This window comes from Octopus bimaculoides, chromosome 22 (genome assembly GCF_046866305.1).
Source record: "Octopus bimaculoides isolate indiv1 chromosome 22, ASM4686630v1, whole genome shotgun sequence".
Lineage (NCBI taxonomy): Eukaryota > Metazoa > Mollusca > Cephalopoda > Octopoda > Octopodidae > Octopus > Octopus bimaculoides.
Window position 1 is genome coordinate 9,357,477 of NC_142949.1, and position 7,480 is coordinate 9,364,956.

General features: G+C 34.7%; 1 long non-coding RNA gene across 1 annotated transcript in view; it reads left to right on the top strand.

Annotated features, from left to right (window-relative positions):
• The window catches only part of LOC149131395 (uncharacterized), an 88,374-nt gene that overhangs the window by 40,223 nt on the left and 40,671 nt on the right, over positions 1-7,480 (top strand). The gene's annotated exons all lie outside the window — the stretch shown is intronic.

Below are 7,480 nucleotides of genomic sequence, written 5' to 3' on the forward strand. Positions count from 1 at the left end.
GAGAGGCAGACTGATAGATAGATAGATAGATAGATAGATAGATAGATAGGTATGTATGTATGTATGTATGTATGTATGTATGTATGTATGTATGTAGGTAGGTAGGTAGGTAGGTAGGTAATTAGTTAGGTAGACAGATAGATAATTACTTAGGTAGATAGATAGATAGATAGACGGAGACAGACAAACAGTCAGCCAGACAGATAAATATATATATATATATATATATATATATATATATATATATATATATATATATATATATATATATATATATATATATATATATATATATAGAGAGAGAGAGAGAGAGATAATTAGTTTAAGTAGATGGATAGTTGGATGGATGGTTGATTTGAGGTCAGTACCTGTGGAAGAGATATGAGCTGGAAGGACTGGTTGTAGTGGGATAGTGCGGACACAACAGGGGTGGTGAGAAGAAGAGAAACGAGTTGATCAGGAATGTTTGAACAGGGATTGCATGAACCCTGCAGGGTCAAGGAAGCGGAGGTCATTGTAGTGAACATGAGGAAAAGAGACGAGGACACAGCGCACACCTACGTGTAGGGAACAGTAATGTGTCTGTAATAGAGGAGCTGTCTATTTCCTGGTGGTTGAGTGGATACCAAATTATTGTAATTCTCATATGATACAAGAGCAGATAATGTATGCCTGTCCAGTAAAACGTTTACAGAAACTATCATCAATAGACAGAATGGCGAACAAAATATCTTTTGGTATTTAAAACACTTCGAGAAAAACGTGGTTCATGTTGTGCCGCTCAGAAGGGTAGGCATGAATAGTCCAAATAGACCAAGAATAATCCAAAAGAACCAGCAAGATTTGGCCAAATTTTATTGAATATTATTGGAATTCCTAGGATCTATTTTACGAATTGAGACCATAAAGTCCGTTCATTATATCGAAATTTTATAGAATGCGTTTTGTTGAGATGGATTACCAATATTGATAACATCGAACGATCGAACAAATTTGGATCAATTCATGCTGTACATAAAACTGAACGGATAATAGGTCGATATCCTACATTAATAATTGATGTAAACAGTGAAGATGCATATCAAATTTGATCTCGAATGTAAAAGGCGAAAACTGAACACGTTTAGAAAAAAAGTTGGAAACCTGATGTTAGATAACCACATGATGTATCACGTGATTCGGTAGAGAAGATATGTGACAGATGACAGGTATAACGATAGATATATAGATTGATGTTCGGAAGGTGGTTTAGGGCACAGTGGTTGTAAAAAACTAAATATTTGTCGATAGACAAGCTGACAAAGAAATTTGTACAGAAGATGCATTAATGAAATGCCAGAGTTAAGTAAAGGTGTGAAGACGGGATAGAAAAGAGTGAGATGTAAAACTCGGAAAGGAAGAGTTAATGTCAAGTGAAAAGGGAAAATAAAACAAAACGCACGGAAACGTGCGCATGTGCATTTGAAAGAGCAACCTAAAACAATATCAGTGCTTTTTGAAAATATTTATTCTTACAGCTGTTTCCACATATCATACTAACACTAGTGAAGTAGCGTGTGAGACTCACATAACCAGCGATTCTTTTATGAGACTCTCTTAATATATATGTGTGTGTGTGTGTGTGTGTGTGTGTGTGTGTGTGTGTGTGTGTGTGTGTGTGTACAAAAGATAAAATATATATACAGAGTGCGGTGAATATATATATATATATTCCCTTATTCCTTTACTTGTTTCAGTCATTTGACTGCGGCCATGCTGGAGCACCGCCTTTAGTCGAATCAAATCGACCCCAGGACTTATTCTTTTGTAAGCCTAGTACTTATTCTATCGGACGCTTATTGCCGAACCGCTAAGTTACGGGGATCTAAACACACCAGCATAGGTTGTCAAGCGATGTGTTGGTGGTGGGGGGACGAACACAGATACACAACATATACACACATACATATATATATATATATATATATATATACATATATACGACGGGCTTCTTTCAGTTTCCGTCTACCAAATCCACTCACAAGGCTATATATAAATGTATTCATCTAAATTACGCAAAAATTAAAATAACACTGACACCTCATTTTAACATACAATTACCAAAATTACATAAAAGTATCTTGAAATACTAAAGAGTAAATTTATTCAATAAAATCACCATAGGCTTCAAATACAGTCTCCTTGTTTAAGTTGATGAATGCTGCCGTAATCCTTGCAAGGAATTTTGTTGATCTCTCGCTCAACTGTGCCTGCAGCCTGGGGAGTCAGGTGGCCAGATGCTTGGGGTGATGTAGCCGTAGAAATTATCTGACAGCCATGAATGGGTTCTCCTGCTTGCATGGCATGGTACAGAGTCCTGTTTCCCGACATAGGGTCTTCCAGTAGCCACCCTCTTGATCCAGGGCAGCACTACCTCCTCCAGGCACTTGATGTAGGCCTTCATGTTGAGTGTGAGGCCGTGTGGGAAGAGGACTGGAGGAATAACATTGCCATCACTAGTGATCACTCCAAACACCATGATGTTGACTGGATGTTTGATTTTTATCACTCTCGGTACATGTCCCCAGATTGCACTGTCTCTGATCGGCACCCAAACACTCTGAAATGTTCATATTGGAGCTTCCGGCATGAATACCAAGCAGAACAGCATGTCATTTTCAAATTTCTGGCTGAGTGAATTGCGTCACGGTGCAGTTTTTCTCACAGACGGTACCCAACTGACCCTACTATACTGTGTAGTCGACAAAATCAAAAACAAACAATTCACATGCACGAAATAAAAAATATAAAATGGTGACAATTTACCTATCGCACCGTGTATGTGTGTGTATATATATATATAAATATATATATATATATATATATATATGAAAAAGAAGAACGAAAATACTTTTTAAAAATTAGGTACATTTAAATTTCTTTATATAAATACATTAAAAAAATATTTTCGTTTTACATGTCGCGGTTGTTTATATACCTTATCAAAAATATGCACAAATTATTAATAAAATAAACGTTCATAGTGTACTTTTCTTTATCCTGTAAGAGCACATTTATATATATATATATATATATATATATATATATATATATACATACATACAGGGTGTTCCAAAAGTCACTGATGAGTTTCAATTGATAATGATATATGTGGTATTCACTGAACATAGGTAGAGTGGGAAGACCTGGAATTTGTTCAGGGTATACCACAGATGAAGCACGGATAAACAAAGAAAATACTTTCATACAAAAATACGAACCAAGACTTAACAAACTTTAACAGAGTACATACACAAATAACTATTCACGCACAAAATTCATTCTGCCATTTATCATGAGGAAGCTACTCAACTGACAACCTAAATTTTAGCCATTGGGTTGCATACAAACGACTCCTGTTCACATTCCCACCAGAACTGCCAAAGTGTAGTAAAACGGTTTTGCTTACGGAATGGTTGAACTATTTTTTTCGTATCATAGCAACGATATATATGTAGTCGTCTTTGCCATTATTATTAAGGCGGTGAGCTGGCACAATCGCTAGCACGGCATGCGAGATGATTGGCAGTATTCCCTCCGACTTTACGTTCTGAGTTCAAATGATTGGGGTCGATAAATTAAGCACCAGTGAGATACTGGGGGTCGATGCAATCCACTAGTCCCCTCCCCCAAAATTTCAGGCCTTGTACTTTTAGCAGAAAGAATTATTATTACTATTATTAATATTACTATTGTCACCTGAACGCGAAAAACTAGAATGTATTGTACAACTGTATATACGCACAAACACACATATTTATGTATAATTAATTGTGCATATATTTATATATACACACACATATATATATATATATATATATATATATATATATATATATATATATATATATATATATATATATATATATATATATATATGTGTGTGTGTGTGTGTTTAGTATGTTGATATGATTATAATCCAAGCTGTTTCCACACGATGCACATCTGATTATTCCAGTACTCCAAAATTATATGCAAAACTTAGAATTCTGTGAGGCATGCATAAGAGTGGGAAAAGACTGGAAAACGATATTTCAAGAGTAATTACATATCGAAACAGAAAATTGGAAAAATGTTTTGTATAATTATGTTATATAAATATATACTATGATATATATATATATATATATATATATATGTATGTATGTATGTATGTTTACTATATATATAATAATAATATTAGGGATAAAATCCAAAATTACAGGTAAAAACTCAATTAAAATCAATTTATTAAAAATTAAAATTAAATTAAGTTTCACAGAGTAAAATATATATAAATATATAGTTTTAGGGAAAAGAACCAAGGTTCATGGACTCATCGATGAAAATCCACTGTCACATGGATCTAAAAAATGAAAGTTATGCGTAGCAAAAAAAATCTCATATTCTTCTTAGTTCCAAGAATTTCACCACACTGCTTAATTCCAGATTTGAAATTTTTAGGAGGTGCAAACACAGGGACAGGTTTCTTTTGTCAAACTGAAGAATACCATCTGCTCCGGATTGACTTGTTGTCTCACAGACTTTGGCGTATTTTCTTTTATTTCGTTCTAAGCCAGCTGCATTAATTGTGGTTTCTGCAACCAGGGAGGACAGGGGCCTTAGCTCTCTTGCTTTTTGTTTCTTTCTCATCTTTCCTTTTACTGCATAAAACTTCTTCGTGTAATCTCTTATTTTCTCATTGTCCAGCGTCCAAATATTGAAGGTATATCTAACGCATAGACAGGCTCTGAAAGGGTATTTGGTGATATATGGCGTATTTTAGAAACATGCCTATCTGAATTATCATAAATACATACATATATACATACATGACCTGTCCTTCTTTCCTTGTATCTTCTATGTGGATGTTTTGTCCCTTTCTTGTATCACATAACTGTCTGGATGTTTTGCGTCCTTGTCCCATTCTGTATTATACACACACACACACACACACACACACACACACACACACACACATATATATACGTATATATACGTATATATGTGTATGTGTGTGAGTGTGTGCGTGTATATATACACACGAGGGGGCGCTGAAAAGTTCCTGGCTTTGGGTAAAAGAAAATACAGGAGGATCAGTTAATTATGATTTTATTCAACATATTCTCCTCTCAGATTCTCACACTTATTACAGTAGTACTTTTGTTTTTCTAATCCCTGTAAAAGAACTCAGAAGGCTGGGCTTCCAACCAGGCCTTTCCCGACACCCTTAATGTCAGGAACTTTTCAGCACCACCTCGTATTTATATATGTATGTATGTATGTTTTTATGTATGTATGTATGTATGTATGTATGTATGTATGTATATATGTATCTATACGTGAGTTTGTGTATGTATACATTCAAGACGATTCAAGAAATTTATAGGCCTTTCGCGACACCCTTTAGGTCAGGAACTTTTCAGCACCACCTCGTATTTATATATGTATGTATGTATGTTTTTATGTATGTATGTATGTATGTATGTATATATGTATCTATTTGTGAGTTTGTGTATGTATACATTCAAGACGATTCAAGAAATTTATAGGCCTTTCGCGACACCCTTTAGGTCAGGAACTTTTCAGCACCACCTCGTATTTATATATGTATGTATGTATGTTTTTATGTATGTATGTATATATGTATCTATACGTGAGTTTGTGTATGTATACATTCAAGACGATTCAAGAAATTTATAGGCCCGAGAAAGGAAAGCTCCTATTAAGATCATCTGAACCAAGTAATCACGATAATTCTCTTCAGACGTCACGGCTAGGAGAGAAATATCTAAAGACTTTACTATTTATAATAAGGTCTTTAGATATTATTTCAAACTATAATTTCACTAAAATATTTTATCGAACAGTTCCGGAGGATATGGAAGAAATGTAATGTCGCTTTAATGACACACGTTTGTTTCAGACTGATATAATAAATCCCAGAATAAATTGATCGTTATAAATGAACAGTTTATATTGAGCATCAGCAAAAATGGTAATTTCCATTGCGATAACATTCCATCCTGTTTATTAATTTTGTCTTGTTCAGTCATTGGAGTGCGGTGCAGCTGAAGCATACACATACACACACACACACACACACACACACACACACACACACACATACCACACACACACACACACACACACACACACACACACACACACACACACACACACACACACACACTCTCTCTCTCTCTCTCTCGCTCGCTATAACACACATATATATATGGGCTGTGTTGTGTTCTTGTTGAGCAAGGAACCTCACTTTCATGTTGCTCCAGTTCACTCAACTATAGAAATAAGTTGTGATGTCACTGGTGCCAACCTTTATCGGTATTTGCCTTTCTCTTGGATAACATCGGAGGCGTGGAGACTGCTGGTCTTCCATAAACCACCTTGCCTGGAGTTGTGCCTCGGAGGGGAACTTTCTAGGTGCAATCTCGTGGTCATTCATGACTGAAGGTGCCATATATATATATATATATATATATATATATATATATATATATATATATTAAATATATATTAAATATATATTTTTTTTATAAAACAAGATTTTATAAGATATATAGTATCTGTTAACAGTCTTAGCAAAAACCTCACAGGTGACTTTTTGTATATATATATATATATATATATATATATATATATATATATATCTTAAAAAATAGAGCTCAAAATCGATGCATTGAAAATACTTTATTGCAGCAACAATTATAATAGCAGAAACAACAACAATAAGCCAAACCTATGCATATTTCAATAGAGTATCCAGGATAAATAAATCACATCATAAAATGTCTCATAATATAACATATTATAACACATTACAAATTATAAATTACAAATTATAAATTGCCGGATACTCCATCTCTTCAGGGTCGCAATTATTATTGCCATCACCAAACACTACTATTATTAGCAAAACACATACATCAAAGCGGGTGAAAGAATAATCGAAGGTACGCAAACCCTCCATCGTTATTTCCCCTCAGAATGTAAACAAACAAATCAAATCAAATCCAGCGACGTACACCGACGGTTTACAGCGTAAAAATCCCCTGCCAAAAAATGTTTCCCCATATACATCAAGATTTCCTAATGGATCTTTCTATAACCATAATATATTAACTATACCGACTTCAATGCATCGATTTTGAGCTATATTTATTTATTTATTTATTTATTTATGTGTTTCAGCCAAGTGGCTGCGGTCATGCTGGTGCACCACCAGAGAGAGATGTGTCTTCGTATTCTTTGCTTATCCCCGCCATCTATTGACATCCGATGCTGGTTCGTTTACGTCCCCGTAACGAAACTGGTCGGGAAAAGAAATCGATGGTATAAGCACCAGACCTAAAACTAAGTACTGGAGGCCGATTTGTTTGACTAAATTTGCCAAGACGGTGCCCCAACATGGCCTCAGTCCAATAACTGAAACATGTAAAAGAAT